The sequence below is a fragment of the Erpetoichthys calabaricus genome, chromosome 11 (assembly GCF_900747795.2).
Source record: "Erpetoichthys calabaricus chromosome 11, fErpCal1.3, whole genome shotgun sequence".
Taxonomy (NCBI): Eukaryota; Metazoa; Chordata; class Cladistia; order Polypteriformes; family Polypteridae; genus Erpetoichthys; species Erpetoichthys calabaricus.
Window position 1 is genome coordinate 115,933,439 of NC_041404.2, and position 25,402 is coordinate 115,958,840.

A 25,402-nucleotide genomic window follows, 5' to 3' on the forward strand; every position below is an offset into this window, starting at 1 on the left:
GCTATAGAGCAATAATATGTCAGAATAGATAAGAAGGGCTGCTGATAAATCTTCGACTTTCCCTATTTGACCATTTTTTAAATAACCTAACCAATATCTCATCAAAGCTCATTGTTCTAAACTGCGTTTTTAAATAAAAAAAAAATCAGAACAGGGTTGAAGTGAAGATGGCACAAACCAACGGAGATTTCATACCAAAAGGGTGTGGAGCAGTGATGGAAGTATTTGTTCGTAGTCTTCTTAGCGTTATGTTTTAAACAAGGAAAAATGTAATTAATAAAACGTTTCCATAAATAACCGCTCATGTCTTTAGTTGTGTCTGTCTTCCACAAACTAAGGCTGCACCATATTGCCAGACTGAATTCTCAAATTACAGAGTGGCAACACACGGAAAAAGCTATGTAAGACAGTTCTGTTTCATGGATTTTAGATCCTATCCTGTATGTATTTAAGTAATCACATTGTGTGTGTGTGTGTGAGAGAGAGAGAGGAATGAGTGAAATGTTTTCAGAAATTATTAAGCCAATTTGTATACAATAAAATTGTTTATTTTTGTCATTGAGTGTATCATTTCACTGTTAAAAGAAAGACCAGACTGCCAGTTGCAGTCTTACTATTTTGACTTTCAGACATTGGTCAAGTTTTCGTGTCAATAATTATTATTAATAATAATAATAATACATTTTATTTAATAGGTGCCTTTCTTAGCACTCAAGGACACCATACAATAAAATTTAAACATTAGTAAAATTAAAACAAGAGAATGATAAATCAAAAAGCAATAATTAACAAACAAACAAAGATAACTGGCAGTAACAGTGCAAAATTCACAATTGGTATGCCAGTTTGAAAAGATAAGTTTTGAGGGTAGTTTCAAAATGTGTTATTGAATCAAGCTAACATATATGAGAAGGAAGAGAATTCCAGAGTTGAGGAGCACTATGAGAGACGCTCGAGCTCCCAGAGCACGGAGTCTGATGTGCGGTACAGAAAGTAGAGCTGCAGATGAGGATCTGAGTGAGAAGAGGGAGTGTAAGTCTGGAGGAGATCAGTGAGGTTGTGGAGAGCTTTAAATGTTAAGAGCAGTATTTTGTATTGTATTCAGTAGTGAACAGGGAGCCAGTGAAGTTGAGAGAGAATAGGTGTAATATGTTCAGTGCATTTAGAACAGCAGGTTATTATCCTGGCAGCAGAATTTTGTATAAGTTGTAAGCGATGGATAAGTTTTTGTGGGATGCCAGATAGAATAGCATTACAGTAATCTATATGTGAGGTGTCTAGGGCATTAACCAATACTTCAGTACTGTGTTGCGTAAAAACAGGACAAAGTCTAGAAATGTTTCAGAGATGGAAGAAGTCAGTCCGAGAAATGTTACTTATATGGGAGGAATTATTTAATAATAATAATAATTATGATTATTATTTAATAATTGCCATTATTAGTATATAAATGGATATAAATAATTGCATTTTAAACGATTTGCCAAAATCTGTTGTATGTAAACGATACTGTTTTAAACGTTATTGTTTTTTCATCAGAAAACCCAGTTTCCACATTTACCTGTAAATAGTTTAAATGGCACTTTTGCCACTCGCAATATGGCAGACGCGCTGATGTATCGTGTTGACTGAGCAACACAGTGAATGCGGCGTCTATCTATATATGTCTATGGTTTATACACCTGGAACCCCCTCCTTCTCCCAGAATGCCTTACATTCGGAAGAGCTGCCATCCTATTCAGTCTACCTGACCTAGCTGTCCTGGGGTGGTCGATCAATGGCCTGGGCAAACCACACTAAATGCACATGATACTGTTATAGAACTTAGGGTTATTGTCAGAGAGCACCCTTATCACCTCCCGGTAGCTAAACAATTTGACCACACTGGACATGACAAAAGGGTATTGGCAAATTCCTTTAATGGAATCCTCAAAGGAAAAAAACACATTCGGTACCCTGAGTAGACACTGGCATTATAAGGTTCTCCTGTTTGGTTACACGGGGCCCCATCAACCTTTTCCAGCATCTGGTGGAAGAGTGCTACATTCCCACCAAGCCTTAGATGACATTGTCATCTATTCTGGGGCATAGAAGGATCATATACAGCATGTATATGAAGTGCTTCTGGCACTAAGCAAAGCCGGACGGAAAATAAATCTGAAAAAAAAATGTAATTTTGGATTAACTCAGGCTAAATATTTAGGTTAATGAGTTAGTGAGCAGAGGTACCATACGTCCACAATGTTCTAAAGTTGAAGGCATTCTTACATGGCCCTGTCAGAAAACCAAGTTCAAGCTTTCTTGGGACTGGCAGGGTACTATTGTGTGTTTGTACCCCGTTTCTCCAAGATGGCAGTGCCTCTAACAGACTTGACAATTTATCTTACAGACCAATAACTCGGACACAGGTCTGGGTGCCGTCCTGAGCCAAAACATCGATGTTGTGGAACATTCCATAGTTTACTTGACCCAGAAACAACTGGATCGGGAAAGCAGGTATACGGCAGTAGAAAGGGAAGCTCTTACAATCAAATGCGCAGTTAACCAGGTGAGGTACTACTTCCTGGGATGCAAGTTCACTCTGGTAACAGACCATGCTCCTTTACAGTGGATGGTGCTGCACAAAGTATCAAATCCCTATGGTACCAGATGGTTCTTGGACCTTCTGCTTTTTTGGTTCAAAGTCCTACGTCTTTGAGGTGCTCTCCACGCCAATGACGATGCTTTGTCTCGCATCCATGACCTCAGATCTTTGCTGGGGGTGGGTGTTTTGTCACACGCGTGCGCATGGGAAACACCTTCTGCAGAAAGGATGATTAACACCGTTCCATCTGACATCTCCTCCAGTGTTCGTCCACCTGGACTCACCTAATCCAGCTAATGCTAATGCACTTTTCTGAATGCAAAATAAGAGAAGAAATAAAATGAACAGCTAATTAAACAATGAGATCAGTTTTGGGTAAAAATGACTCACTAAGTAACTAACTAACTGGTGGGAACAAAATCCAGCAGCCACAGGGGCTTCCTGAGACTCCAGGTAAGAACCACTAGTTTAAGGAACAGAGATATTTTACAGTGAAGAAAAAATCCATAAATTGCAGGCAATGAAAATCTGTAATAGTACTGTGGCCACTAGAAGGCTCTCAAGTTGCCCAAACCCCGACAGAAGCAGACAATTTCAGCACACATGCTTTTATTTTTTCTTCTTTTTCCATGTGGCAAACGCTTTTCCTGTTTCCCACCTGTACAGCACAGTTCAAGCACACAGCACAACAATACACAAATACAGTTCTCTTCTTTTTCTTCCTCTCTCTTTCTCGCTCTTAAACTCCACTTTTCCTCCAGCAAGCTTTGTCCACCTCCTCCAGACTCTGGCTCTCAGAGTAGTGGCGGTTGGCCCCTTTTATAGGACACTCAGAAGTGCTCCAGGTGTTCAACGACCTTCTTCCGACAGCACCTCCAGGTTTGGCGGAAGTGCTGCCACACAGGGCTCAACAGTTCCTGCAGGGCCCACGGAACTCCAATTCCCAAGGAGCCCTGTGGGAATCCAAGGCACTGCTGCAACCCAAGGGGGCTGCCACATAGCACTCTGGGGAAGGTAATGCCCTGAATAAGGTTTCTCCCCCAGTCCTTCCATTGTTGAGATGTCCTGGCTGGGTAAAGGCCCTGGCCGTTCACCACAGTATTTATAAAAATATATCTTTATATATTAGCAATCTTTATGGTCATCTGTGGAAGAATGTTAAGTGCAATATGTGAGTGCTTGGAGATGGTGCTTACTATTAAAAGCATAGTGTAGAATAAGCATGGTTTATAAGCATTATAACATACGAATACATAGAACCTGCCAGCAGATATTGAAAACCAGTTTTAGCAAGAAGTATCTTGATACAGCAATGTGCTTCTGTGTGGTTATGTCACTCAGAAATGCTTCAGCCCCTGAAAGAAACACAACCAAGTACCTAACCTTCAAACCTGGTCATGAAGGTTTAACTGGAGAAAGCATATTAACAATTGTGTACATGAGTGAACACAAATATTTAAGGGGTCAATGTCGGGTGTGTAAATGAAGCCATTCTAATATTTTTTTTGTTTGTTTTTTTGCCTTCTGCCACCTCTTGATTTATTAGTCTCATCCATGTTTTTAAGCAATTCCGTCCATGTTTGAGAGTTAATTAGTTTCATGTGATGTATGTTAAAATTAGTACAGCAATATTGTTTGCTGTAATGTAGTGCTTGCTAGGTAATCTCGAAATTTTAGGCTATTACCTATTTATTATATCTGTCTAATACCAGCAGTTCTGATATTAGAGTTAAAATTGTCCGTATGTTTTTTTGTGTGAGACAACTTGGAAATCAGCAGTTAAGAGTTGCTCAGTGAGCCACAAATAGTTTGAGCTGTTATGACCAACTTGTATTTTGGTCATGTTTCTGTTAGGTCTGTATCTTCTCTCTGATGTTTTTCTAATGTAAATATTGAACTGTGTTACTGAAATGTGTCCCTTAGAGTAGTGTTTCTCAACCTTTACTGTCTTGCAAGCCAGTTTTACCTTTTTATGTTAACTGATGACCCACAGTCAAGGAGTGAGGTCCCCCTTGATGAAACAACTGCAGATGTAGTGGGGGGACTCTTAGTCCATCTAATTGGGGGGGGGGGGTAATTTTGTTCCCCTTCGTAAAACATCCACAGATGCAGACAGGGTCAAATATCATATAGTGCTGTCAATCACTTAGGCAACCCGCCAAGTCCCATTAGCAACCTAAAATGATCCACTCATGCATTCTACAACAGAAACCCCCAGTGCACCCATGGCAGCCCACAAAACAGATGGGGGCTGTAACCCAGTGGTTGATAAACACTGATTTTGACAATAATATCCATCCATCCATCCATTTTGTAACCCGCTGAATCCGAACACAGGGTCACAGGGGTCTGCTGGAGCCAATCCCAGCCAACACAGGGCGCAAGGCAGGGAACCAATCCTGGGCAGGGCGCCAACCCACTGCAGAGACAATAATATACTAACCTAATTTAGCCTATTATATTACAGGATGAAAAAGTGACTTGTTTGCCCTCTACAAGATACACAAGCACAGCGCTGTCATGCCCTTCCTTTTCACTTATTGTCTTTAAAATCCTCTTTGTTCTGTTTCACAAAATGTTGAATTTGTGTATTATATTCCATTTCCATGTCACAAGGCGACACAGAACACTTGTTTAAATTGTTAGGTAGTGCTGTTACTTTGTTCTTATTGTACTACACTCATATGGATGCCATTTTTTAGATGTAAAGTTACTGTATGTGAGTTCCTCTCAGTGTGTGATGAAGTAAAATGATTCACCAGAATTAATTTTTTTCAATTAGGTGCACTTTAACTTATGAGCTCATTATGAAATATCCATCCATCCATCCATCCATTTTCCAACCCGCTGAATCCGAACACAGGGTCACGGGGGTCTGCTGGAGCCGATCCCAGCCAACACAGAGCACAAGGCAGGAAACAATCCTGGGCAGGGTGCCAACCCACCGCAGTCATTATGAAATATGGTAATTACAAATATAATATGAATATATGAAGTTCAGTATAAACACAAAGCATATTGATGACAACATCAATAAAGACAACATCCGTTATGTTCAAAAATATTGCTGTATATATAATAGGTCTATCACATATGATTTACTCTAAGGCAGAAAATGTGCCACGACAGACACAGAGAAGAGAAAGAAAATGGAACTGATTTAGTAATTGCTAAACAAAAGCAATTAGTACTTTCATTAGCAATATAAGAGGACAACATGTCACAACCTACACAACAACTCTAACAGGCATATGCTAGCCAAATAAATTAGTACTCAACTTTGATTTAAATGCTGAATCCTGTAGAGCTTCTCTAATATTGACAAATAGAGTCTTGATTGCTTTATTGCTGAAGGCTCTGCCTCTAACACTAGTTTTATGTAACCTCAGAATGTTAAACCGATCCTCATACTGAGACTGTAATGTATGCCCTCCAGTATATGCAGTAGTAGGTCCTGGAAATTGGAGTTGGGGGTGCTAAGCTATTCTAGTCTTTCTGCTGGAATAAGGTTTTTAAAATTGTCTCTAAGCTTAATTGGAAGCTAGTGAAATTAAGTACTCTCTAAAAGTCTTATCTGGGTGAAAAGCTGAGCTGTCTGGCCATACCATGGTGTGCCACTCTGTAGGGTACAACCAGCTGTGTGAATCCCGATTAGAATACAGAACTCAAGGAGCCCATGATGAAACAGTCGTGTTTAAAGGTAAAATGATTTATTTAAATAAGTCTATAATGCAAAAGTCAGAATCTAAAATACAGCCAGAAAAGGCAAAATATACAATCAAACATATCCAAAATGCACTAGTCGAAAAGTAGAATCAAAATTCACTATACACAATAAAATAAAATCCATGAACCGAGCAAAGGTCAAGAAAATTAAAACATTAAATCAAGAGGAGCATTAAAAAGTACCTGTACCAAAAGCAAGAATGTATAGTAAATGCTAGACTGAAGCCATAAGCCTAGTCTCTTCCTTTTTTTCCATAATATCTCCATCATGTGACTCAACCCAGCCACAGGGGATGCACAAACCAGTGTGTTTCTTTGTGCTGGTCCCAAGCCCGGATAAATGGGGAGGGTTACATCAGGAAGGGCATCCGGTGCAAAATTTTGCCAAATCGATATGCAGACAACAATACAAAATTCCATACTGGATCAGTCGAGCCCCGGGTTAACAACGATCGCCACCAGTACTGTTAGTCAACAGGGTGCTAGCGGAAATTGGGCTACTGTTGGCTGAAGAAGAAGAAGGAGAAGAAGAGGGGGGAGACGTGTCCGGAGGCAGGAGGAGAGGAGGAAGGTAAAGAGAGTGGAACTGAGGGTAGGAACTTTGAATGTTGGCAGTATGACTGGTAAGGGTAGAGAGTTAGCCGAGATGATGGGGAGAAGGAAGGTTGATATATTGTGTGTGCAAGAGACTAAACGGAAGGGGAGTAAGACCAGGTGGATTGGAGGTGCATTCAAATTGTTCTATCATGGTGTGGATGAGAGGAGAAATGGGGTAGGTGTTATTCTGAAGGAACAGTATGTCAACAGTGTTCTGGAGGTGAAAAGAGTGTCAGACATAGTAATGATTATGAAGCTGGAAATGGGAGGTGTGATGAGGAATGTTGTTAGTGCATATGCCCCACAAGTTGGGTGTGCAATGGATGAGAAAGAAGATTTTTGGAGTGAGATGGATGAAGTGATGAACAGTGTACCTAAGGGACAGACAGTGGTGATTGGAGCGGATTTCAATGGACATGTTGGTGAAGGGAACAGAGGAGACGAGGAGGTGATGGGGAGGTATGGTGCCAAGGAGAGGAATGAAGAAGGTCAGAGGATAGTGGATTTTGCCAAAAGGATGGACATGGCTGTGGTGAATACGTATTTTAAGAAGAGGGAGGAACATAGGGTGACGTACAAGAGTGGAGGAAGATGCACACAGGTAGATTACATCCTATGCAGAAGAGTCAATCTGAAGGAGATTGAAGTCTGCAAAGTGGTGGCAGGGGAAAATGTAGTTAAACAGCATAGGATGGTGGTCTGTAGGATGACGTTGGAGATCAAGAAGAGGAAGAGAGTGAGGGCAGAGCCATGGATCAAATGGTGGAAGTTGAAAAAGGAAGACTGCAAGGCTGAGTTTAGGGAGAAGGTGAGACAGGCACTGGGTGGTATTGAAGAATTACCAGACAGCTGGGAAACTACAGCAGATATAGTAAGGGTGACAGCAAGAAGGGTACTTGGTGTGACATCTGGAAAGAGGAAGGAGAAAAAGGAAACCTGGTCGTGGAATGAGAAAATACAGGAGAGTATACAGAGGAAGAGGATGGCAAAGAAGAAGTGAGATAGTCAGAGAGATGCAGAAAGTAGACAAGAGTACAAGGAGATAAGGCGCAAGGTGAAGAGAGAGGTGGCGAAGGCTAAAGAAAAGGCGTATGATGAGTTGCATGAGAGGTTGGACACTAAGGAAAGGGAAAAGGACCTGTACCGATTGGCTAGACAGAGGGACCGAGCTGGGAAAGATGTGCAGCAGGTTAGGGTAATAAAGGATAAAGATGGAAACGTACTCACAAGCGAGGAGAGTGTGTTGAGCAGATGGAAAGAGTACTTTGAGAGGCTTATGAATGAAGAGAACGAGAGAGAGAAGAGGTTGGATGATGTGGAGATAGTGAATCAGGAAGTGCAATGGATTAGCAAGGAGGAAGTAAGGACAGCTATGAAGAGGATGAAGAATGGAAAACCGTTGGTCCAGATGACATACCTGTGGAAGTATGGAGGTGTTTAGAAGAGTTGGCAGTGAAGTTTTTAACCAGATTGTTTAATGGAATCTTGGAAAGTGAGAGGATGCCTGAGGAGTGAAGAAGAAGTGTACTGGTGCTGATATTTAAGAATAAAGGGGATGTGCAGGACTGTAGTAACTACAGGGGGATAAAATTGATGAGCCACAGCATGAAGTTATGGGAAAGAGTAGTGGAAGCTAGGTTAAGAAGTGAGGTGATGATTAGTGAGCAGCAGTATGGTTTCATACCAAGAAAGAGCACCACAGATGCAATGTTTGCTCTGAGGATGTTGATGGAGAAGTTTAGAGAAGGCCAGAAAGAGTTGCATTGCGTCTTTGTGGACCTGGAGAAGCATATGACAAGGTGCCTTGAGAGGAGTTTTGGTATTGTATGAGGAAGTCAGGACTGGCAGAGAAGTATGTAAGAGTTGTACAGGATATGTACAAGGGAAGTGTGACTCTGGTGAGGACTGCAGTAGGAATGACGGATGCATTCAAGGTGGAGGTGGGATTACATCAGGGATCGGCTCTGAGCCCTTTCTTATTTGCAATGGTGATGGACAGGTTGACAGACGAGATTAGACAGGAGTCCCCGTGGACAATGATGTTTGCTGATGACATTGGGATCTGTAGTGATAGTAGGGACCAGGTTGAGGAGACCCTGGAGAGGTGGAGATATGCTCTAGAGAGAAGAGGAATGAAGGTCAGTAGGAACAAGACAGAATACATGTGTGTAAATGAGAAGAAGGTCAGTGGAATGGTGAGGATGCAAGGAGTAGAGTTAGCGAAGGCGGATGAGTTTAAATACTTGGGATCAACAGTACAGAGTAATGGGGATTGTGGAAGAGAGGTGAAAAAGGGTGGAATGGGTGGAGAAGAGTGTTAGGAGTGATTTGTGACAGACGGATATCTGCAAGAGTGAAAGGGAAGGTCTACGGGACGGTAGTGAGACCAGCTATGCTATATAGATTGGAGACAGTGACACTGACCAGAAAGCAGGAGACAGAGCTGGAGGTGGAAGAGTTAAAGATGCTAAGATTTGCATTGGGTGTGACGAGGATGGACAGGATTAGAAATGAGTACATTAGAGGGTCAGCTCAAGTTGGACGATTGGGAGACAAAGTCAGAGAGGAGAGATTGCGTTGGTTTGGACTTTTGCAGAGGAGAGATACTGAGTATATTGTGAGAAGGATGTTAAGGATAGAGCTGCCAGGTAAGAGAAAAAGAGGAAGGCCTAAGAGAAGGTTTATGGATGTGGTAAGAGAGGACATGCAGGTGATGGGTGTAACAGAACAAGACGCAGAGGACAGAAAGATATGGAAAAAGATAATCCGCTGTGGCAACCCCTAACGGGAACAGCTGAAAGAAGAAGAAGAGGATTTCCATCATGTGACTCGTTACTAATAAACCTTGCAAAGCAACAGACCTAGACAGAAGTACCTTGAAGAAAAAGTCAGGAAAGCGAGTGGGCAAGGAGTGAAACCTGAACCTATTTCTGCAAAGTGAGGGATTTAAACAGCCTGAGACAACTGAATGAGCAACACTTCTCAATATATTTCAATAAATCATCTTAATTTTGAAATATTTCTAAGATGAAGAAAATGCCATTTAGAAAGTGCAGAAAATTGACTTTTTTTTTTCTTAAATACAAACAATTATCATTTGTTCATGTTTTATATCAACAAAGCATTTACTTATTGATGCAACTGAAGTAGTATCAATTGGTTTAAATGATCATACAGCTGAATGTCATCAGTGTACGAGTAAAAGTTAACATAGAATTTTCAAGTTATACAGTATTTCCTAAAAGTAACATATAGAGATAAAATAATTGGTCCCAACATCAAATGTTGAGGGGCATTATTTCTAATTACGGGTAGAAGAAAGTAAATACTGACTTCAGATGTACAGGGTAGGATTCAAAAGTAATGAGCCTTTGTTCAAAAAGACAAATTTATTGAGCAAATCAGTACAACTAGTTAATAGTCTTCAAAATAGGCACCTCCTGCATCAATACACTTTTGTAGGCGGCTTTTCCATGACTCGAAGGCGTTCATGTAGGCCTGTTCCGGGATGGCTGCAAGGGCTGCCTTGACATTTGCTTGGATGTCCTCGATCGAGTTGAAGCGTTTTCCTTTCAGCGCTGATTTTAAGCGTGGAAACAAGAAGAAGTCAGAAGGCGACACGTCCGGACTGTAGGGAGGCTGGGGGACCACCGGAACTTTCACCCGGGCCAGGTAGGCGCTCACGATGAAGGCGGTGTGGCTGGGCGCGTTATCGTGGTGAAGCTTCCAGCTGTCCTTGATGTCCCTTCGCTTGCGCGCGACGCTTCTTTTCAGCCTTTTCAGGACTTCCAAGTAGTAAGCAGCATTCACGGTCTGTCCTTGCGGGACAAACTCGTAGTGAATGATCCCCTTCACTCCGAAGAAGGCAATGAGCATGGTCTTCGTCTTCAATGCGTACCGTTGCTCTAACGAACTTTCCATTCCGCCGTGTAACGCACTACCGCACAGGGGTTCCCGTCAAGGCCGATCCTACCGCTCCGAACACCCACCGTCACCGTCGCTGGCAAGTGGGGTGCGCGGCAAGGTACGTTCGCGTCAGAACAAAATGAGGCTCATTACTTTTGAATCCTACCCTGTATACATACTGTCACAGGCAATGTATTGTATTGTATTGACCCCCTTCTTTTTGACACCTACTGCACGCCCAACCTACCTGGAAAGGGGTCTGTCTTTGAACTGCCTTTCCCAAGGTTTCTTCCATTTTTTTCCCTACTAGGTTTTTTTTTTGGGGGGAGTTTTTCCTTGTCTTCTTAGAGAGTCAAGAGGCAGGGCCTGTTAAAGCCCATTGTGGCACTTCTTGTGTGATTTTGGGCTATACAAAAATAAATTGTATTGTATTGTAAATAGGGGACAGTTTAAGGGCTCAGATAATTGTACTTTTCCTCTGGAAAGCCAGAGGGTTCTGTCAACTAATGCATTTTCTCTTCCTCTCTCCTCTTTGCAGATCAGAAGAATGACAACCATGACACCTCTGATGTCACTTCCGGTTTCAGCCTGCCTGAACCTGCTTCTTCCTGCCCAGAACCTTTATCTCCGGAAGCAACACCATCTTGAGCCAGTCTTATGGAAACCTGTGTCATTTTGACGTTTTTCTTTCTAGTATGCTATACCATACATATTTTAGTTTGAATATACAGAGTTGGCCATCATGGTGCCTCAAAGATTTATTATCTCTGTTTGTCAAACATTATTATACATATGTTTAAATTTTCTGCATAACTAGGGGGCTCCGCCCCCTGCTCGCTTCGCTCGCCAACCCCTGGTGTTGGGAATGACAAAGAGCGTGATGTATGAATGAGATATAGAATAGTGTGAAGGTGTAGATGATGCAAATAGAAAGCAAACAATAAAATGTGTGGCACAGTGTAAAGGTTTATTTGAAAATTTCTTTGTACACGCCGTTTAAGTGTAAATAGAATGCTTTGATAGTATTAAAAGCATCACTTAAGTCTACCTAAGTAAGCAGACAGTTTATTGGTATATCTTATTTTGGGGTACTTCTCTTCCAACAACATTTCTAAGAACCTTGTTTTCATCAGAGCATATCCCCCTGACTTTCATCTGAATGTATTGTGAGAATTTCATTCTCTGCACCTGCTGTGTTAAAGGGAAAGAGTAATCTCACTGTCAAGGGTATGTAAGTTTATGCGGTCATCAGCTGTATTATCATACATACACATTTCAATGAATTTTGTACTTGCTTGTGTTAATTAACATACAATGTATTGACACTGCCCGATGCCATGATTAGTGAGTATAACCAAAACCTTATCTGGAATGACTACCTCATTTCAAAACTTGTATCTTCCTTACCTGAAAAATCTCAGAACATATTTGCATTTTACATAAATATGGATTTAATTAAAAAGGAAACATAGGGGATATTGCAGAAATGTTAATCAGTTAAAAGGGGACAATATACACAATACTGTATGCTCCCCAAACTCCCCTTTTTGTACTGTCTTCTGCTCGTATACAAGTTGCTGGAGGCTTTCATTCCAACCCCTTTCTTAATTAGTGACCAGTTTCTACTGCTAATTTACTTCTTTTGCCTTATTTGTAATTGACTTGCTATTTACAATGCAGTCCCCTTGTTACTTTTTACTTAATTATCAGTCAAACAATAACGAGACAAAGTGAGCCAACACATGACCAGCTATCCTGCGTCCATCATTCAATATCTGAAAATAGAAAAGAACGGTGAAGGTCTCAGTAATGTTGATCTGCACAGATCCATAAAACTTCTTCATGGTTCTCTCAGTAAAAAGAAAAACAATTGTTTTGGAAATGTCTGCTGTGGCAGAATCAAAGCACCAGCAAGCCATGGAGGTACATAACAGGTTTAATTAGCACCAAGAATCATCTCCTAATTGCGAAACTGGTTGGAGAGAAGTAGGTTGGAGTTAGCTGACCATATGTTGGCTCACTTCACATCTCATTTTTGTTTGGCTGCCATTTAAGGAAAAAGATTTCATTCAGATTAGTCTCTAAAAACACAGCAATTAAAATGAAGGCTTTCATCCTGGTGGTTATTGCATTCCAATAGGTAGTGCTGTTGAGTCGCTGTTTAGCTTGGTGTCTCACCCTACCAAGAATTCCATAAAAGTTTTCTTCTGCAAGTGAACAGAAAACTTGAATACTATACATATGGGCAACTGCATAATTAAAGCTATAAACAGACCAAAATAAAATATACAAATGGCACAATAACTGCAATGTCCAAAAGTGTGTGAAGAGGTGTCATGAAACAAGCTCCATGGTAGGAAAGCTGCCCTTTTTTGGACCATGGAGCTCTCCAGATGATGAGAAGACTGCACAGGTAAGAACGTTACTTTTGAATGTTCCCTGGTTTATTTCCTATAAAGTTGTCCGGAGATGGCTTTACCAGCTATTCACCTGAGAATATTCTATGCCTAGCTGTTCTACTTAAAAAATGCTTTTAAATCAGGGAAAGAATATGAATGCTGATCTTATTTTAAAGGGCATTTCAAAAACACCAGACCAATTTGCTCAAAAGAGTTTTAGAGATCAAAAAGACTGAATCGTGATAATATAGGTGAGATTCAATAACTCTTTGATAGTAACATTTTTAAGGTCTAAGCAAAATGTACACCTAAATAAAACAAAGTTCTAAGCACAAATTTCTTAAAACTTTTCACTAGGGGATCTGCCATTAGACTCCGAATATAACAATTTTCCAAAGTTCATGTGCTTCCATTAATACTATAGAAAATCAGGCAGTTAGATATTAAATTTAGGTTAGCTTTTGCTTGGCATCTAGTTGTATATGCAAGTCACAGCTTTACACAGAGAGGTGCAAGCAACAAGGACACCTATAAAAAAAAAGGCGAGGGTTTAACTCAACCAGCTTTTCAGTTTAAGCATGTATTTGTGTTAGTATCAGTTATGCAAAAATATTTAATGAAATACTGAAACAGAAATTAAACAACATATCATTTAGAAAACTCAAAATATTTGAGTAAAAATAAAACTCATCTCTTACAATCAGCTGGCATCCCATTTAGGATGTGTTTTACACACTCCTATCCTCTAGAGCAGGGTTCTCCAACCTTTTTTCCCCTGAGAGCTACTTTTATAAAATGAAAATGGCCGAGAGGTACTCATGTTTTCTACCATTTATTCTCATAGCTTATTTCAACACAAACAAAATGAATAAGCTTGTTTTGCCTGAACATTTACAAAATGTTGGTGTGCACAACTCACATTTTGCATTAAAACATCACAATAAATATGTAGTTCACCTGCAAGTACATGTTGTATGTCTGTATGCATTTTCTAGTGTATCTCACACTATTGGATTAAAACATGAATGCTGTCAAAACAAAACAATGCAATTACAAATACACAGGTATTACTTATTCATTTGTCATTTTGTTACATGTCACTGTTTCACTTCACAAGAGTATTCACATGTCCAGTTGCATGTGTGATGTGTTTTTTAGTTTGTCAGATGACTAGCACTGCATGGATGGAGTCAACAACAGAGGTGTATGGTGGAGTGTAGCCACTTAGGTTCACTGTTATGGAGTCATTTAAATGTTCATCTGTCAGTCTTGTTCTGAACTTTGATTTCATGACGTTCATGTCAGAAAAGGCAGAGTCACAAAGGTACGTAGACCCAAACAAAGCAGACATTTTCAGAGCTGGTTGGTGAAGATTCTTATAGTTATCTGGCGCTACTAAGCTCCAGAAATGCTGAGAATGCTGTTGAGACTTTAACTACACATTATTTTGAAGGTCTACTAATATATAATATATAAAATCCAATGTCTCTCTGTCTGTCCACTTTTCACGAGAGAACTACTTAATGGATTTAGATTGGTTTTTTTTCTATAATTTGCTTGAACATTCTGGTTGATTTTGCGACTTCTCTCATTTTGCTATGTATCATAGTTTGCTTGCGTTACCGATGTATTTGCATGAATCCAAAAAACATGCAGCAGATGGTTGGGGTCGGTGGGGCCTTCCTCACTCACTCGCCAGCTTTGGGGCATGTTCCTTAACTCCACTTAGCTAGCAAATGAGAGAGCAATTGAATTCAACTTTGTTTGATATTTAAAATAAAGTGTTACTTAGGTCTTGACAAATTTGAGTCCGGATATTCTCTTAATGTAAGTGTATGCCACATTGAAAAGATAGATTGCAATTCAGATTGTGGATCGTGATATGATTTTTTGGAAAGATCGCCCACCCCTAATTTGACTAATCAAGTTTTCAAATTTATGTAGGATTCATTAACCCATTGGCGAGCTATTTGGAAAGGGGTTGCGAGCTACCAGTAGCTCGCGAGCGACGTGTTGGAGAACCCTGCTCTAGAGTGCCTTGATTTATCGAAAAGAAAATTACTACTTGGTTCTTTAAATTAATTGGCCTTTAATTCTAAATATCATGGTGTGACAGTATTCTGCAATATAATATGAAACAGTGACAGGATCGGTTAATGAAAGCTGATGAGAAAATCTGTTTGAATAAACAAACACATTAATTTTAAACAGGATCAGTGATATATTCTATTTTCCTGTAATCTTTCATTTCAATTTATGCATTTGTTCTTTTGCCCAATCCCTTAACTACCTTCTGTATTCATATCCTGTGTGATTTTGGGCTATACAAAAATAAACTGTATTGTATTGTATTGTATTGTATATGCTTTTTGATCCTTTATTCTACTTGAACACCACAAACCACCAAGATTTTTTTTTTGCTGTGAAACTTGACTCCTTGTCAAGATAACTGGTAGTCCAAGTATTTACAAAGTAATTACAAGATCATTCTTTTTCATTTTGATGCCACTTTGAAAAGACAAACAGATCACATTCTCTCTACTCAAACAGCAGCTTTATCTGTGCCATCATCTGCTAAGACTCACCAATTTTATTTTATTGAATCAAGTGACATTTTAAAAATTAAGCTTTGCTAACAATGTGTTACAAAAGACACATGCATTTTTGTACTGTTATTTGAACATTTATCACATGGGCAAAACATATGGTTAATGATAACAGAACATGCTGCATTTCAGAATTTGATGCAGAGGAAACAGAATCAATAAGGGAAAAGTTTAGCTTTAGTTCTGACATTTGTTTAAAGATCTGTGTGAGGATAACTAAGTAATCAATTTTGTCAAGTCAGTGAAAAGAATTGGCAGTCTCTGTAAGCATATTGCCATGCATGGTGGTCCTATATGACGAATTTGAAGGACCCTGAGAGAGATGGTGCAGGAAAACAGTTTAGCTCTGAAAATCCTTTAACACTTTAACAGTGCATGGTAAAGTCAAAACGCATATCAAAGGGAAGTGATTTATTACGAAACTGAAAAGCAGTTGCTATCATTGAAGTTTGGAATGCAATTATCTATCAGGGGGAAAATGTCAAAGAGATGATCTGTTACAGACTAGTAAAAATAAATGACACAAAAGAAAATCAAGTTAGGCAATGCAAGAAAAGTTGTTGGTCTCACATTTTCAGCACTCATAAAAGTCTCAGTGACAGAGTGGGAAGTCAGACAAACTAGATTTTTGTTTGGCCAATGACAAGACAGAATGTAAAAAATGGTGAGACTGCTGAGGGAGACATAATGGATGAGGTTATACCTTAATAGTCATGGCAGGATCAGTTCTAAAAATGAAAATCACAAAAAATGGAATCAAAAGCACTTGGAAAGTTCTTGAAAAAAAATGTTAAAGAACTCCAGGATAAAACTTAGTAAACAGAGAGGAAGCAATGTAGATAAAAATGAAATGTTGATACAGGCTTAGAAAGATTGAATGTAGAGTTGTGCCTACAACATAGCAAAGAACTAAATAAAGGGTAATAAATGGCAGTGACCAATGAGATGGAAAATTGAAGAAGTCAGCAACTGGCAGATGGAAGTGCTATTCATAGGATGACTTTAGATGAATGCAAGATAAGTTATATGAGAAAGTTTAGATAGCAGAATCATAATGTTTCTACAGTACTGGACAGACGAGTACGCGGTGATTGGGACAAGTCTTTGAGATAACATTAGATGTGTCTACAATATTCCACTGGTTTTCTTTCACTTGTTTGTTTTTCATAAATTATTTCATAGATCCCATTAAGCCACCCAGCTAGAGTCATCACTGGGAAGTTTGTCTTCACTCCATTTTTATTTATCATTGCACCAGAGGTTGGTAACATTTTGTATGCTGCTCAGAGTTTCACTGTACACAAGACAAAACTGCTACCACTGCTGACATTATTCCAAAAGGAACAACATGAAAGCTTAAAATAGCTGGACAAATTGCAGGTGCATTCAGAGTAATAATGAGTGTTTTCAGAATCTGAGTACAGATGAATGAAATACATTGAGGATCTCCATATAAAAGCAGATTTGCTGCAGATGGTGTGATTTACGTGAAAGAGTGGCACACGTCCAGACTTGCTGCAGTGTATTCAATCAACTCTCTTCCTCAGGCATCAGTAAATTGGAGTGGATTTCACTTGTGCAAGCTACCATCATTGATGTAGCAGAACTGTTAGCAATCTGCGGGAAACAGCTGTCTTCTTCGATTCAGATGGTGACAGGTCTCTCTCGCTCTTGCTCTCTCTTCCTGCCAAAGTTCTTAATAACCCCTTTATTGGATGATGTCCAGAGCCAGATTGGGTAAGGAAGCTGAAATCATTGAGAGTCTCCTTGCTAATCTTGAAAATGTGCTTCCATCATAAACATAACCAAAGCTAGGTGATCATAACTACTGCACTGGAGACTTTTGTGCAGTGCTTACAGTACATCTTTGTCATTAAAAATCCAGAAATAAAAAACAAAATAAAAACAACTAAAGATCCATAACATGAGAACATTTCATTTTAAATCAGTGTCATCTTCATTGTAATTTATAGGTCTCTTTCCTGACATAAGTCTTGTGATTCCTTATCCCCATTCTATCTGATGTGTCTTCTCCATCCAACCATCTATCCATTTCCTAAATTTATTTATCCAGTGAAAGTCTTCGGCCAAGTGGGAGCCTGTCATAGCAAGCAAGCAAGGCCCCTGCCCATCACTGGGTGAACATCCACCCGCCCACCTGGGGCCAATCCACCTAAAATCCATGTTTTTGACCTGTAGGAGGAAACCCATGCAAACATGAGGAGAACATGCAAACTCCATGCAAGAGGCACCTGGGACTTAAACCCCAGTCTTCTTATTGCCAGGTACCAGTGATACCACTGTGCTGGCTACCCATGTCTCTTCTCAAACTGTTTTACATGTCTACAAATTTTGTATTTTTTTTATTCACTGCACAACATTGGCAATAGTTCTACAGTTTTCTAAGTAGACATACCATAAAGCAGAAACATAGCATCACTGAAACTCTCTATAGCTTGAAATAATAAATCTACTTGTACTCCCAGTAAGCACATGTGGCAGTGCCCTCATCACTTGACCACCTCTTTTGGTGCCATGTCTTAGGTGGGTGGTGTCTATTAGTAAGGGTAAAATTGTCTTTATATTTATTTATTTGTATTGATATTTATATTACATTAATTTAATAGGGTGCATTATTGTGATACACTGGCTAGTACTACCTTCAGGAACTGATTTTAATTTTAGTCCTGGTTACTATCTGAAAGATTCTGTCCATGATCTCACATGCTGTCTTCCGATTGATCAAAAAACCTTAATAATGAGCTCTCACATTTCCTCTTCTTTCATGCACCTCCCTAAATCCGTCATGTTTAAGGACATGATCAATATAACACTCTTGAGACAGATTATAATATATTTTTAAAGTAAAAGGCAGAGACACTTTAGTAGACACTTTAGGTTTAGGTTTAGGTTTATTTGTCATATACAGTAATCCCTCCTCCATCGCGGGGGTTGTGTTCCAGACCCCCCCCGCGAAAGGTGAAAATCCGCGAAGTAGAAACCATATGTTTATATGGTTATTTTTATATTGTCATGCTTGGGTCACAGATTTGCACAGAAACACAGGAGGTTGTAGAGAGACAGGAACTTTATTCAAACACTGCAAACAAACTTTTGTCTCTTTTTCAAAAGTTTAAACGTGCTCTATGACAAGACAGAGATGACAGTTCCGTCTCACAATTAAAAGAATGCAAACATATCTTCCTCTTCAAAGGAGTGTGCGTCAGGAGCACAGAATGTCAGAAAGAGAGAGAAAAGCAAACAAATCAATAGGGCTGTTTGGCTTTTAAGTATGCGAAGCACCGCAGCACAAAGCTGTTGAAGGCAGCAGCTCACACCCCCTCCGTCAGGAGCAGAGAGAGAGACAGAGAAAAACAAACAATCAAAAATCAATACGTGACCTTCGAGCTTTTAAGTATGCGAAGCACCGTGCAGCATGGCGCTTCACGAAGCAGCCGCACAGAAGGGAGCAACATGAAGATAATCTTTCAGCATTTTTAGACGAGCGTCCCTATCGTCTAGGTGTGTGAACAGCCCCCCTGCTCAATCCCCCTACATCAGGATCAGAGAATGTCAGCGCAAGAGAGAGAGAGAGAAAAGTAAGTTGGGTAGCTTCTCAGCCATCTGCCAATAGCATCCCTTGTATGAAATCAACTGGGCAAACCAAATGAGGAAGCATGTACCAGAAATTAAAAGACCCATTGTCCGCAGAAATCCGCGAACCAGCAAAAAATCCGCGATATATATTTAAATATGCTTACATATAAAATCCGCGATAGAGTGAAGCCGAGAAAGGCGAAGCACGATATAGCGAGGGATCACTGTATAGGTTAACACAGGGTCAACATACAATGAAATGTGTATGACGAGAAAAACAAGTCACTCAGCCTAGATCCAATAAAGCTTAAAAAAGATTACAAGTTAAAAATAGACAAGCCATATAAAATAAAATGTGTATGTTTTAAAAGAAGTTATAGAGCAATATGAGTTGAATGAGCAGCAAGTACAAATGACAGTTATTGCACAGATAATGTTTTATAAGTACAGATGCATATTCCATAAAGTGCAGATGCATGTTCCAGTCAGTATTCAGAGTGTGTGCAGGTACAGTTTGTGTGTGAGTAGTGCAATGTAGATGTAATGCAATGTAGGTGTCATGTAAGTGTATGTAAGTGTTCAGGTGTTGCTGTTGAGGAGTCGAATGGCCTGGTGGTAAAAGCTGTTCTTAAGTCTTGTAGTCCGAGCAGCCAGACTCCTGTATCGTCTGCCAGACGGTAACAAGGAGAACAGCTGGCGTGCTGGATGGCTGTGGTCCTTTATAATGCTGCTTGTCTTACGCAAGCACCGATGGAGGTAAATGTCTTCAATGGCAGGAAGACTCTTGCCCGTGATGTGCTCTGCTGCCTTCACCACTCTCTGTAGTGATTTCCAGCTGCTGGCAGAGCAGCTCCCATACCAGACGGTAATGCAGCCCGTCAGCAGACTCTCAACCATACTCCTGTAAAAGTTTGAGGTGATGTTGGCATTCATGCCAAACTTCCTCAGCCTCCTCAGGAAGTAGAGCCGCTGGCGAGCTTTCTTGACCACAGTGTCTATTTGAAGGGTCCACAAGAGATCCTTGGTGATGTTTACTCCGAGGAACTTGAAGCTGTTAACCCTTTCAACTTCTATGCCGCTGATGCAGATGGCCTGGTGTTCTCTGCCTTGTTGTTTTCGATAGTCCACGATCATCTCCTTGGTTTTGCTGACGTTAAGAGACAAGTTGTTATCTAGGCACCAATTACTCAATCCCAGCACCTCCTCTCTGTAGGCCGTCTCATTGTTGTCAGTGATGAGGCCTATGATGGTTGTGTCGTCTGCAAACTTAATGATGGTGTTTGTGCCGTATTTTGCAACACGTTCGTGGGTGAACAAGGAATACAAGAGGGGGCTAAGCACACAGCCCTGCGGCGCTCCTGTGTTTAAAATGAGTGATGAGGACGTGTGTTTGCCGACTCTCACCACCTGGGGCCTGTTTGTGAGGAAAGAGAAAATCCATCTGCAGATGGTCGTCCCCAACCCAAGGTCGTCAAGCTTCAAGACGAGTTTTGAGGGGATGATGGTGTTGAATGCTGAGCTGTAATCTATGAACAGCATTCTTACATATGTATTTCCTCTTTCCAGGTGGGTGAGGGCAGTGTTTATTGTTAGCATAGTATTTAGGGAGAACTTTCTTCATGTTTGCTCTGTTAAAGTCTCCCAACACAATAAATGCTGTTTCTGAGTTAGCGTTCTCTATTCCACTGATAACATCATACAGTTCATCCATAGCCGAAGCTTTATCAGCTTGTGGGGGGATGTAAACAACTGAAAGGAGAACTGAACTGAACTCCCTCGGGAGGTAAAAGGGTCTAACTTTAATGGTCAGCAGCTCGAGAACCGGTGAGCAGTGTGTTTTTAAGACACACACATCCGTAGCCCACGAAGAGTTAACCACAAAGCACACACCCCCTCCCCTCGACTTGCCTGAGTCCTTTGTTCTGTCTCCCCGATAAACTGTGAACCCGTCTGGTGTGACTGCGCAGTCGGGTACGCTGGGCTCCAGCCACGTCTCTGTGAATGCCAAAATGCAGCAGTTTGCGATGTCTTTCTGGTGCTTTATCCGTGCGCGCAGCTCATCTAATTTGTTGTCCAGAGACTGAACGTTAGCGAGCAGGATGCTGGGCAGAGGAATCTTGTTGTTTCTCTGTCAGGTTCGGCACAGAACTCCGGCGTGTTTCCCCCTCTTTGTTTTTCTTTGGCGTCGCACGAGTAAGCAAAAGACTCCAGGCAGTACAGTGTCCACGATTTATTACTTACTTTATTATCCAAAGTAGGTGTAGACCATTCTAGAAACACATAGGAAAAGATCTCAGGATGACAAAAGCTACCTGAGGCGCTGTATAAATGTGTGTGAACACTAGATTGAGTGTGGCACTGATGTAAACTTGAGTGGGTGAGTGTTCTGAAAATATTTACACTGCAGGATACAGTATATTTTCCAGGATTCCCTGTTTCAAGAACCATCTTTATATTATCAAATCACAGCACTGGTAAATGTTGAACACTCAGACCAAATGTAGCAGAACCCACTGCAGAACAGAAATACATTCTGGTGCTCATCTAAAAGCCAAACTATTAATTTTTGTGCTGGGATGTCAAAGAAATGTCCCTGGATAAATGTGCCTTCACTGGATAAATATTTTTCTCTGGGTTATTTTCAATTAATCTTACATATTTTACACAGTGGTTAATCATTCTTCTTCTTCTACGTCTTCTTTCGGCTGCTCCTGTTAGGGGTTGCCACAGTGGATCATCTTTTTCCATATCGTCCTGTCTTCTGCATCTTGTTCTGTTACACCCATCACCTGCATGTCCTCTCTCACCACATCCATAAACCTTCGCTTAGGCCTTCCTCTTTTCCTCTTCCCTGGCAGCTCTATCCTTAGCATCCTTCTCCCAATATACCCAGCATCTCTCCTATGCACATGTCCAAACCAACACAATCTCACCTCTCTGCCTTTGTCTCCCAACCATCCAACCTGAGCCAACCCTCTAATGTACTCATTTCTAATCTTGTCCATCCTCGTCACACCCAATGCAAGTCTTAGCCTCTTTAACTCTGTTACCTCCAGCTCTGTCTCCTGCTTTCTGGTCAGTGCCACCGTCTCCAACCCATATTACATAGCTGGTCTCACTACTGTCCTGTAGACCTTCCCTTTCACTTTTGCTAATACCCGTCTGTCACAAATTACTCCTGACACTCTTCTCCACCCATTCCACCCTGCCAGCACTCTCTTTTTCACCTCTCTTCCACAATCCCCATTACTCTGTACTGTTGATCCCAAGTATTTAAACTCACCCACCGTCGCCAACTCTACTTCTTATAGAGTATATTGCAAAGCACATATTGCAAAGTTGTCCAAAACTTATTTCTTTCATCTAAAAAATGTTAGGAAATTAAGGTGCTTTCTAAATAAACAGGATTCTGAGAAATTAATTCATGCATTTATCTCTAGTAGGATTGACTACAGCAATGCGGTTTTCACTGGATGTTCAAACTGTTCTCTATACAGCCTCCAGTTAATCCAAAATGCGGCTGCAAGAATTATTACAAGAACAAGAAAATACGAACACATAACTCCAGTTCTTAAATCCTTACACTGGCTCCCGGTTAAGTTTAGGGCAGATTTCAAAATCCTCCTTTTTACATATAAAGCATTAAATGGCCAAGGTCCGGCTTACTTGTCTGAACTTATCATGACTTACAAACCAGAGCGCACATTAAGATCTCAAGATGCCGGTCTGCTTATGGTTCCAAGGATTAATAAAATAACAGTGGGAGGTCGAGCTTTTAGTTATAGGGCCCCTAAACTGTGGAATGGTCTGCATGTTACTATAAGTGATGCCCCTGCGGTCTCAGCTTTTAAATCCCGGCTGAAGACTCACTACTTCAATTTAGCATATCCTGAATAGAGCTGCTGATTAACTGTACATACTGCATCTCTGTTGTTAGTCATTAGCACTAAAACATAAGTAACATGATAGTTACTGTATAATTGGATACTAACCCTCACCTTTTCTGTTTCTCTTCTTGGTACTCAAATGTGGCACTTGGTGCCACGGCCCACCTGCCAAGTTGTTTTGCCTGCCTAAGGTAAAGTCATCCCAGATGGAGGATCGCAGGAATCATGGGAAAAAGGGGTCCTTTCATCGGATTGGCTGGCCCAGCGCTGTTTCACCCGTGGAATGGCCAAATGGGGGAGGCAGCTTGATGGATGAGGTCTCCAGGACTCTAAAAATATCCAAATTTTATTATGTGATATCATCTACTGTTAAATTCTGCTCCATACTTCTACATCTAAAAAAAAAAAAAACATTTTATTTTCTACTGTATTGAGGATTTGTTCTGTTCTGTGTATTGTATTGTATTGACCCCCTTCTTTTGACACCCACTGCACGCCCAACCTACCTGGAAAGGGGTCTCTCTTTGAACTGCCTTTCCCAAGGTTTCTTCCATTTTTTCCTACAAGGTGTTTTTGGGGAGTTTTTCCTTGTCTTCTTAGAGAGTCAAGCCTGGGGGGCTGTCAAGAGGCAGGGCCTGTTAAAGCCCATTGCGGCACTTCCTGTGTGATTTTGGGCTATACAAAAATAAACTGTATTGTATTGTATTGTACTTCTTGCATCCTCACCATTCCACTGACCTTCTTCTCATTTACACACATGTATTCTGTCTTGTTCCTATTGACCTTCATTCCTCACCTCTCTAGAGCATATCTCCACCTCTCCAGGGTCTTCTCAACCTGCTCCCTACTATCGCTACAGATCACAATGTCATCAGCAAACATCATAGTCCACGGGGACTCCTGTGTGATCTCATCTGTCAGCCTGTCCATCACCATTGCAAATAAGAAAGGGCTCAGAGCCGATCCCTGATGTAATCCCACCTCCACCTTGAATGCATCTGTCACTCCTACCGCAGACCTCACCACAGTCACACTTCCCTCATACATATCCTGTACAACTCTTACGTACTTCTCTGACACTCCCAACTTCCTCATACAATACCACAGCTCTTCTCGAGGCACCCTGTCATATGCTTTCTCCAGGTCCACAAAGACACAATACAACTCCTTCTGGCCTTCTCTATACTTCTCCATCAACATCCTCAGAGCAAACATTGCATCTGTGGTGCTCTTTCTATTTATAATTTTTATTGTAACATAATGCCAATTTGAATTCTCACAAGCACCACCATTTTGTTACTCCTTTGATTTGGGTGTCTTTCTAAAGTGGCTGCCAGACATCTGCGTGGCATCCACCATCATAACACCATCTGTGCAAAACATGGCCATCCAAGTCTTTAAATTAAACTTAAACAGCAGCCTGCCCTTTTCTTTTCTTCTAGGACCTATAAAAAGCAACAAATAACATTTACATTAAATTTGAAGGTTGAAGTACTGCTTTTATCTTGTCACAATTTAAGCAAAGATCATATTTTTTTGATATTCTGTTTTTATCATTTTCTAATTTTGCCGTCATCAGTCCTTCATTTTGGATTTTTGTTTTCTGTGAAGTCAGAAGGTTGGCAGGGTGTGTGTCCTTGCGTGTATGCAAAAGCTATTTGGGCATTTTTATGTGCTTTGGGGGCCCATCTTATTTATAGTTGAGTTACAGACTCACTAGTTTTCTGCACTTGTTTTTTTTTCTAGTGAGGGATAGTGAGGTTCCCTGGCCGTATAATTTTAAAGGTTTCTGAGATTTGTTTTTGTTCTCTTTATTTTGATCTGGTTGCTGATATTTTTGTCCTGCAGTGTTTTTTTCTTGTGCACTTCAGCATTTAACATTTGGAGATCACATTTTACATCAGTAACTGGAATTTTTAATTTTTTTTTCAGTGCCCTGCTTCTGTTGGTGGGATTATTATAGTGTTGTACTTGTATATCTTTCGACTTCTGCGGCCTGTCAGGCAAGAGTGCAAGGAGTGCCTTACATTAATAATATTTTACTGTTGTTCTTCTTTAACATTTGACAACTGTCAGTAGACAATATTCCACATTAACTTT